The 8,902-nt window shown below is 42.6% G+C and overlaps 1 long non-coding RNA gene across 1 annotated transcript; it reads left to right on the top strand.

The window, feature by feature from the left end:
• Window positions 1-534: 534 nt before the first annotated feature.
• Window positions 535-1,869, top strand: LOC141424661 (uncharacterized). The gene is made up of 3 exons (XR_012449527.1): window positions 535-626; window positions 906-1,072; window positions 1,682-1,869. It is a non-coding gene; the product is annotated as an uncharacterized lncRNA (long non-coding RNA).
• Window positions 1,870-8,902: the final 7,033 nt, after the last annotated feature.

Consider the following 8,902-nt stretch of genomic DNA (forward strand, 5'->3'; position numbering starts at 1 on the left):
TTTTAGTCAGTGCCTAGAAGAGAGTCAAGCAAAATAGTCAAAAAGTGAATGGGTTAATATTTTAGCTATTGTGTTTTTTGTAAGTTTTCATTTGATTAAAAGAATTCCAGGGCAGGGGGCGTAGCTCAGTGGTAGAGTGTTTGCCTTGCATGTGTGAAGCCCTGGGTTTTTTTTTTTTTTTTTTCGCCCTTTACCACAAGAAAAAAATGAATTCCACAGTTAAAAATGTAAGTAAGAAAGTTAGTGCTTTAAAATAATCTTTGAAGACATCCATCACATATAAGAAGGGCGAGCACTGGAGGTCATTTGGGGATGCCTCCACTTAGGCTCAAAATCTACCCTGGTTTCTTGGCTAAAAAGTCATCTAGGAGTTCACATATTTTAACTCCCCTCCATTGCCCACGCCAGACCGTGATGACAGAGAAGTGCATGTTATCAGAGTGACTGAGCATTCTTCATGTCATTTTTGTTTCTTTTTTGGAGAAACACAATCCTCTGATTGTTCCATGGTAATGCTCTTTATTTCTTTGAAGGCCAAGAACAAAAGCAACAACCTCCATGACGACATGTGAAGTGGCTGCTGGGTGCCAGATGTTTCCATACATTGTATCAGATAATCTTCACAGGTAGGTATTATTCTTTTCATTTTTAAGTGAGGCACTATAGAAATGTATTTAAATGAGGTATAGAAAGACAAAGTAATATGACTGAGATCACATCTTTAAAGAGATAAACACAAGACTCTGCCTGGCTTAGCAGGTATGCTCTTTGCATATTGGCTTTTGTTACAGAAAGAGTGATTTGGGATATATGTGAGAGGTAACTCATATCTATGGGCTACAGAGAACAGGAATCTATTACCAATGTGGGTTTCATAATCCTCTAAATAATCATTCATTAAATAGTCTAGACACTAGAATACTTAAAGGTGAAGCAAGCCTGGAAGAACAGTGGGAACTGCTTGCTCTCATCACGCCTGGCCATTGGTGATTTTTGTCACCATGCATCTGTATCAGCACCTGTGAGAAAACATCAAGAGAAAGGAGGCAAGAAGATCACGTGGAACAGAAAGGTGAGAACAAAGAGAAGTGGAGGTACAGTCTCTCTTCCCTTCCAAGCAGAACCAGCCAGCAGGGGGAATGCTAGCCCTGAGGGGAGCAGGGAGGGAGAGTGTCTCGGGTCTCAACATTTTTCTCCTGGGAGTTATCTGCTGGGAACAGGTGGAATAGAGAGAGCAAGGGATTTGGAGTCAGCAGGGCAAGAGTTGAAACCCTGACCCACCTCTATCATGGATTGACTTAAGGCAAATTACTTTATCCAAACTTCGGTTTTATCTTCTATAAAATAAAGATAATAATCCTTCTTATGAAGGGCTGGTGGAGTGGCTCAAGTGGTAGAGCACCTGCCTACCAAGTGTGAGTCCCTGAGTTCAAACCTCAGTGCCATAAAAAAAAAATTAATAATCCTTCTTATGGTCATTGGGAGAATTACAAAACATAATACTTGAACATTTATGACATGGAATATACCATTCTATAAATAGTTTCCTTTCATATTCTGTTCCCTGGAGTGTACCTCCCTACCTCAAAGACTGACTAGAGGGCTGCATCTAGCTCTATAATTTTGGAGTTTCAGTTTCTAGAAAGGTGACTGAAGGATGCCTGTTTGCTTGTCCTCTGAGGTGTTGAACCTTATACACGGGAAGGAGGGTGATGGAAATCTGAGTCAGCAGCAGAAATCCAGCAAAATCCATCTCAGAACTTCCTTGGACCAATTAAAGAATTGTGAACGGAGTAAGGCTGGGTGAGGTCTATCTACATGGTAGAAGGAAGAATTGAACACAGGAGCCCAGAGTCATATGGGTCTCCACCAAAGGTCAGTACTCTTGCCCTCCATAGCCTGTCCTTAGTTTTCTACATATTGGGTTAATTGTCTTTCCCTACAGATCAGTTTTCTTTCCTTGTGGAAAATTCCAGCTACAACAGTTTCCAATTTTCACAGCTATGACTTCTTTCCACCATCAGAGTAAGATTGAAATACCTCTCATTAGTGCCAACAAAAAAAAAGGGAGGTACTCAGCTTAAATGGTTTGCTCACTCCTGATCCAACCAGCTGGGACCTGAAAGAGGATGACACCCACTCAGACTGGATAGATGGGGTTGGGATAGAATCCACTTTATTCTAGGATTTCTTAGAATAAAGAAAATTCTGTCCCTAGAAAAATGGAGGAGGACTAGGCAAATAATATAATAGATATTTTTCACCAAAAGTGTAAATTCTACCAACAGTGTGCTGGACCAATCACACTCAAGCCAGAATTTCGCAAACTAGGAAATAGCTGCTCTCTACAGTTGAGATACCCTATTTGAATATTTTGGGCTATTCCATAGGTACATCTAAATTCCTGGGGTGCAAGTTTCCAAGGATGCATGTTATTTCCATGGAGATTAATAAGTAATCTGAGTGATGACTGAATTAGCTATGTCCACAATGTTCTGCTCTGTGAGTCACATGAGTCTTTTCTTACCATAACTGAGCAGACCAGGCATAGCAAGCTCACCTGCTACTGGGCAACCACTATTTGGTCAGGGGCCTTAAATTTATTATTCATCTATCCATTCATTTAAAAAACTACTTACTAAGTGACAAACACTTCTAGGTGATAGGCACACAGTGTTCCTGCCTTCCTGGACCTTACATTCAAATGGAAGAGAGGTAATAAATAAACAGATATTATATGTCATGAAGATTGTAAATCAGGGTGAGAAAATAGAGTGACTCAGCCTGATTCTAAAAGATGAGATGGGTGAACAAATTTCCAAAATTAGAAAGGGAGGCTGAGTCAGTAAGCTGTGAAACTTTTGGTTATCTTGGGATATGAAGCCTCCATATTGGGCCAAGTGTGCCATAAGCAAGCAGAGGAAAGTTTTCTACAGAAAAGACAGAGAAAAGCAGAAGTGAGAGGGACAAGCAGCTCCTGGCAGGTGGAAGGAGAAATCACAATTCCTGATTTCTCTTTTCTTAGGTTCGGGAAGTCCAACATGGATGTCCACCTTGCACTAGCTCATGAGAGCTGATGTTGTGCACCTCTGCATTCAGTGACATGACATTGGCAGCCTGCAATGGCCATGGCAGGAGTATTTACACCATGGAAATTGGCAAGTGCTACAGAAGTGGCATTCGTAGCTGTACTCCCACCACTTAGCCACATGACTAGTGTGACAAGTGTTCATATACAGGAGAGATACATACATATATATGTGTGTGTATATATATTTTTTAGTTACTGGATGGTTGAATTATTCTCTGTAGATTTCTAGGAGCTGAAACCACACATGCTAGGCATTGTGTTAAACTATATATATATATTCTCATTGAATCCTCTCTAAATCTGTGAGTATTATTATCTCCATTTTACAGATAAAGAAACAGAAGCACAGAGTGGTCAAATAAAGTTCCCATGATCTGTACAAATTGGAAGGGCAAGACCAAAAAGAATGAGTAGAGCAAATAGTAGCATGTACACCATCAAGTGGTGAAAACAAGGGAGTCTATTCCACTTCGTGCCTTCCTTCTCCAGATCAACACACTTAGCAGATTATAGGGCTGGTGATGAAAGACAAGTAAACTGGCTGGAGTCCACTCCCGGTCAGGTGGTGAATGGTAAAGAAGGAGGCCTCAGGGAACATGTGGCTCCAGTTCTTTTGTATGTTTGATTCCAGGTGGGTATGTGTTTCCCTAAACTGGCAGCTCCAGTGTGAGCCTGCTTGCTGGCATCCCTCCCTAATGAGCTGGGGCTTAGGTTTGCTAGCTCTCTGAGGGTCTGGATCCCCTTCCCTCCTGAATCCCAGCCGGGTAGAGTAGCATCGCTGGGCATCAAGGAGTTGTTTCTGTTTGGATGCAGCTGCAGCTGCGCCAGAGGCATTTCCTGGGGCTGGCCCAAGGCTTTGTAAGTATTTGAATGTGGCCAGACTTGAAATGCTGCAATTGGTAACCCCCTGGAACTACAGATGCCAAGGGCCTGGCAACAAGGAGGCCATTTCAGGGCTCTAGTCCAGCAGAAACCAGGAATGGAAAGCTCTCATCTCTATAGTGCAGCAAGGCCTTCCTCAACAACCTGGGGTGCCCCATCCTCATCTCTCTCTACTTAGTGAGAAGGTAGCCTGAGACCAACAAGATTAGCAATGCCTGCATGGGGTCAGGCTGCTACATGTGGACATGTGCGAGTGGGTGCACAGAATGGAGTGATCTTCACCCAGGACACCGGGTTATGGCATCATGCTGGCTATGTGGTTACAAGGGTGGAAATTAATGCTCTAAGCCTCAGTTCCTTTCCTTTGAAATAGGGGGATCATACTTATCTCACAGATGAATCCATGTGATAGCATGATCACTCATCATAACCACATAGGTGTTACTGTCATTTCAGACCAATTTCCATCACAGACTAAGGTGTGGAAACTAATTTAAGAAATCACAGCCTCATAGAGCATATGGTGACCAGATTCCCTTGCTCTCTCTACCATGCCCTTGGAAGCAGATGGGTCTGAGGAAATTCTGAGATCATCAGGCAATTTTTGTAGTGTTCACTAATAATCTTGCAAGGTAAGTGATATTATTCCCATCTTACAGGTGAGGAAAGTAAGGAAGTAGAGAGTAACTAGTCCATGGTCATGCAGCTAGTAGGGAGGCATTGGATCTGAACTTGAACCCTCAACTCTAATCCCAATCATACTAGCTATGTTGGAGGAATTGAAAGAATCATCTATTTCATTTAATCATTTTTTATATAGTGACAGCTCAGAGATATCAAGTCTGATTTTCTTGTTATATAAAGGAGAAAAGTGAGGCTCTGAAAGATTATACTACTTTTTAGGTCAGGTCTGGAGCCGAAATCCAGCATCTCTGAGTTTTCTCACCCATCTAGACTGTCATTCTCAATTGCTGGCAATCCTTACTTGGGACACAGCATCTACAGATAAGGAAAGGGTGCTGGTTCTGTGTGTGTGTGTGTGTGTGTGTGTGTGTGTGCATGCGTGTGTTTGTGTGTGTTGAATAGGAGGTGCAGTGTTTGGTAAGCAGGACATCTCTGAAAATGGAGTTCCTGATCCCCTTTGGTGTGGAGCAGGGGCTCAACTATTATTTGTTCAGTTGATTCAGTAACTCTGGATGCCCCTTAGAAGGTACAGGGGTTTCAGCACTAAATAGAGCAATGTCTTCTGCCCAGCCTTCCCTTTGTTTCCTTGGGCACGCCCTTCTGAGGGATGTGAACTGTTGAGTATATACTCAGGATGTCACAGCACTTCAGCCCAGGGCAGGGAGCACAGCTGTTTCAAGGGAAAGCTGCATGGAGAAGTAGAAACGCTCTGGCCTATGTCCAGAGATTCAGGTAAAATAATTATCCTATTATAGTTTGCTCGTTGATGTTAAGTCAAGTCACTCTCTTTCTCTGAGTATCAATGTTTTAATTTGCAAAGGGGGTAGTAAGCCCTGGTTTTAACTATTTTACAGAAAGCTGTTGGGATTGAATAGGATTCTCTAATTTCCTCCAACATAACCTGCATGATTGGGCATGAGTCTGGTGAACCTAAGCTCTGATTCTGGAGATAGACTGCCTGGGTTCAATTCTGACCCAATACTTCCCTTCTAGCTGCATGACCATGGACAAGTTACTCTTGTCTACCTCACTTTCCTCATCCGTAAGATGGGGATATTATTATTTACCTTGTAAGATTATTATTGAAGACTATAAAAATTAATGCATATGTCGAGAACAGTAGCATATAGCATGAGCTCCATAAATACTAGTGCTTTGGACTAGTATCTTAAGGGTCTTTTCTAATTTAAATGCTACATGCCCTTATTTGTGGGAGTCTATTATCATTTTTTGGGGTCCTTTCTACCCATGCTCTCCACCATGGTCTCTCAGTGGACTTCCAGTCAACTGTATGAAGATCTCAGAATTTCCATTTGCCCAACAGTCAGTGAGGGAATCTGATTTGTCAGTTGCTCTGGCTTGTCATGCTGATCCCATGGTGCCTGATTCTATACTGTCTGTCACTTGGATGCTACTCCATGCCACTGATGCCCTTGCCTCTAAGGCTTTCGCCAACAACTTGCAGTGCTGTTGCTTGTCTCCAAAGCCACACTCTCAGTTCACACAGTTTCTCCAATCAGAACTCATGCTGGAAGGCTGGGGCCACAGTCTTCTAGAGACAGTCCAGGCTGCACAGGGTCTAGTCCTGCTCCAAAGAAATGAAGGCTCTGGTGTTGAACCCAGACATGCTTGCCTCCTCGTACCCCCATGCACATGCTATGCTCTTCTGCTTGCCATCCTTGGAACCCTATCACCCAAGCCCTAGCTCTGACTCACAAGGATACAGGTTTTAGTTCAGAACTGCTTCCTTTCCAAACTCAGCAGTCAAAATCTTTCCAAGAAGGGTGGCTATGTCACATGGCAAAGAGTACCTTCCCCCTTTACTTCTTTATATCCAGGAGAACACAGCAGCTCTTGTTTGAGCAGAAGCCTTCTATGCTGAGGTGATGCCTTGCACAGTGGATGGACTGGTGGCTCCTTTCAAAGATCTGGCCACCTAGACTTTGTGAATGTGACCTTATTTGGAAAAAAAGTATTTGCCATTGTAATACATTATAGAATCTTGAGATGAAATAATCCTGAATTACCCTAGTAGGGCCTAAATACAGTGACAAGTATCCTTATAAGAGTCAAAAGAGGATAAAACACAGACACACGGAGGAGGCCATGTGAAGACAGAGCTGAGATCAGAGTAATGCTAACCCCAGCCAAGAAACATCTACAGCCATGAGAGGCTGGAAAAGGCAAGGAAGGATTCCCTCCTAGTGTTCCAGAGGGACCACCCATCCCTGCTGACTGCTTGATTTTGGATCTGGCCTCCAGAACTGTGAGAGAATAACTTGTTGTCCTAATCCACTCAGTTTGAGGTCATTTCTTACTGCAGCCCTAGGAAACTCATACCTGGTATCCACCCACATTAAGAAGAGGCTAGTACCTCGTGCATTTTGTTGTGCTGTCATTTATTATGAGACTGCTCACCACTTGTGGTGCTGGCTAGAGAGGCTGAGAAAAGATAAACATGCCTTGTTCGTCACAAAGTGTGGAGCACTTAGCTTCCCATTAGCTGTTATGATGATTGATTTTTGTCTATGGTAACTCTTAAAGTTGGGCTGGGATTTTAAAAGTTTAACCTTGAAATTCCCAAATTCAGTCAGTGTTAACTCCTAGCTTTTAATAAAGCCCTTTGTGCCAGGCACTGGTCGCTCTGCTTTATATGCAATTTCATGTAACCTCATAACAACCAGAGGATTGTGCATCTAAGATCCTTGAAGCAGGGATGAGGAATTTTGAGTACTTCTTAGAGGAGCCTCATAACTTGCCCCAAATTCTATGTAAGTGCAGCAAGCAGCCATCAAACCTGGGCCCCCTTACTTAACCTCTTGACCATTTGACAATGTCTGGCCAATATCTTAGCAAGAGATGAGTTGCTGGGGCCACAGGGATGAACCCAATGCAGTCCCTGCTCTTGGGACAGTGTGAGAGGTAAATACATAAACAAGATAGAATAAGATGAATACCCACATTCCACATAGGTAAAATGTGAGAAGTGGGTCCGGAGACTGAAGAATGAGGTGGGCAAGCATTAATGGCAAATTAAGGAGTTGATCCTGTAGGCAGGTGGAGGGCAGCAGAAAGCTTTTAGGATGGCAGGGCTCTGCAGAGAGAGTACCCTAGTAGCAGAGTGCCTGATGGAGGGGACTTCAAAGAGTGCTGTGAGGAAGAAGTGAACACAAGCTCTTCTCTGACTCCAGTTGACTTAGTTTATCAGGATGGCTAAGGGTGGGGGTGACAGTTGCCTGACTGCCCCCTCCCTAGCCTGGGTGGCCCACTCTTACTTCACTCTGACCTTAGAAAGCCCAGTTTCTTTCTAGGCTCCTCTTAGTCTCCACAAGTTCCTAATGGGCTAGCTTGCCTTTCAGTTGCTTTCTGAACTCATCTTTCTTAATCTATCTGATCTCTTGACTGACATAACCCCTTTGATGGTTTCTTCTGCCTGAACTGATAAGTGTTTCCATTTCTAACTTCCTATTTTTCTTCCCTCTTCCCATCCCTGATATCCAACTCTCAGCTGTGGCATGACTGCACTCCAGGAACCCTGAACCCATTCATTGATCATTACTGCCCATTCTGATGGGCAGACTCTGTGCTAGACACCCTAGAAGATAAACAGATGTGTCTCTCTCCTCCACTTGACAACCACCTTTTCTTCTTGTATTAGCCCACTGCGTTTTAGAAGGTGGCCTATATTTGTGGGATAAAGAAATAGTTTTTTTTGCCTTGAATGAGATTGTCATGTAGCTTCCTCTAGTTGAGAAAATGTCTCAACAGGAATGTCCTTCTCATTTGACATCACTGGGGAATAAAAAAAAATCTAGATAAGGAATTTAAATTCTCCAGATAGATGAAACTTATTTTAAGAACCAAATTGAATTTCTTAGGCATTTTAGGTGAGAAAATTTAATTTTGTTCTTCTTACATCAGTTAGGATTCTTTATATTGCCAATAATATGTAATTGAAACTGGCTTTAATAACTAAGGGATTTTCTTATGTGAAAATCATGCGTTCATACTTAAAGATATGGCCTGATCTAGGGCTTAGAGAATGTGCTCAACATATAGTTTTTACTTTCTGTTCCATTTCTGACTTTTCCTTCCTAAATATTTGCTTCATTTTCAGAAAGCTTCCTTTCTGAAGTACAAAATGGTGCCCACAATTCACGTACAGGTATAATTCCAAAGCAAAAATCCCACTCACCAATGAACCTCACCAATGAAGGACAAGAATAAAAACCAGATCATGCTAAG

This window comes from Castor canadensis, chromosome 7 (genome assembly GCF_047511655.1).
Source record: "Castor canadensis chromosome 7, mCasCan1.hap1v2, whole genome shotgun sequence".
Classification (NCBI taxonomy): Eukaryota; Metazoa; Chordata; class Mammalia; order Rodentia; family Castoridae; genus Castor; species Castor canadensis.